The sequence below is a fragment of the Pristiophorus japonicus genome, unplaced genomic scaffold (genome assembly GCF_044704955.1).
Source record: "Pristiophorus japonicus isolate sPriJap1 unplaced genomic scaffold, sPriJap1.hap1 HAP1_SCAFFOLD_715, whole genome shotgun sequence".
NCBI lineage: Eukaryota > Metazoa > Chordata > Chondrichthyes > Pristiophoridae > Pristiophorus > Pristiophorus japonicus.
The window spans coordinates 174,317-175,515 of NW_027254630.1; the positions used below are offsets into that span (position 1 = coordinate 174,317).

At 46.7% G+C, this 1,199-nt stretch overlaps 1 non-coding gene across 1 annotated transcript; it reads left to right on the plus strand.

Annotated features, from left to right (window-relative positions):
* The first annotated feature begins 292 nt into the window (after positions 1-292).
* On the plus strand, positions 293-509 carry LOC139256374 (small nucleolar RNA U3). The gene has a single exon (XR_011592171.1). It is a non-coding gene; the product is annotated as a small nucleolar RNA U3 (small nucleolar RNA).
* The last annotated feature ends 690 nt before the right edge of the window (positions 510-1,199 follow it).

Consider the following 1,199-nt stretch of genomic DNA (forward strand, 5'->3'; position numbering starts at 1 on the left):
ATAAATAGATTAGAGCCAAAAATTTAGCACAATGAATGAATAAACAGAACAGTTGCTGGAGACTGGTGGCTAATTTATGCAAATGACCTGCCTGCTGGGTAATGGCAGAACGACAGAAACTGTATTTCTTTTTTACATAATTCTAACTTTACAAATGGTAAAATGTGATTAACTGTATTTATATTGGATTTCGTGTCAGGCACTGTGAACAGGCGAGAAGCGGGTCGGAGCTCAGCCTATGTTAAAGGGGGTTTGCTGAGGGTGGAGAGCGGCGCGGCGGGAGCTTTATGTTAAGACTATACTTTTAGGGATCATTTCTATAGTTTCTTACTTGAGAAATGTGTTCTAAAGTGTCTGGTCTCACGAACCACGAGGAGGAGTTACAGCGTTTCCTTCTGAGCGTGAAGCGGGCCACGAGTGTTGCTTTATGCAAGAGCTTGTGGCCATTGATGATCGTTCCCTTCTCTCAATGTGAGAGTTGTGGAGGGAGGAAACGCATTCTGAGTGGTTTCTTTTTTAAACGTTAAAAATTAGATCACTATTTTCATTTGTAAAAATAAGCTCTTGATTTTGTCAAAGCTGTATTCCAACAGAGGTTGTTTGTATAAAAGGAAGTTTGCTGAGGTTCTATCTGTTCAGGTGTTCCAAAGGTTCTGGCTGCGCAATATGGAATAGTTGGACCGTTTTGAACCGCCTGCCCATTGTAGAAAAGTTTGTACAGGAAAACACCTTTGACCACAAGTGGCCTGCACGTAATGTCCTTGAGGCCATACGGATAAAGGACATGGTGGAACCAGGCGGATGGTTCCCTGAGCAGACAGCCCAATTTGGCAGAATGTCTCATCGCTAGAACTTTCAAACAAGCACCAAGACGTAGCCTTGCTGGTGGTGAGAAGCTCCCGTCAGATCCTTCATCCACACCCAGGGTCTCAGTGCTACACTGTCCTCGAGGTGGCTGCGGGGGGCCACAAACCATCGCCCATTTCCTTCTGGAATGTGCCTTTGTAACGAAGGTCAGGAAAGAGATGCCGTGGTTTTTGTCAAGTTTCATCCCGAGCAGCTCCGTGGGGAGAAGAGATGATCGAAAGGCGAGAGAGAGAGAGGGGATCGGGGGGTGGGGAAGAGGGTGGGGATCAGAGCGAGAAAGAGGGGTGATTGGAGGGGGAGATTTGGCAGAATTGGAGGGAGGGAGAGGGGAG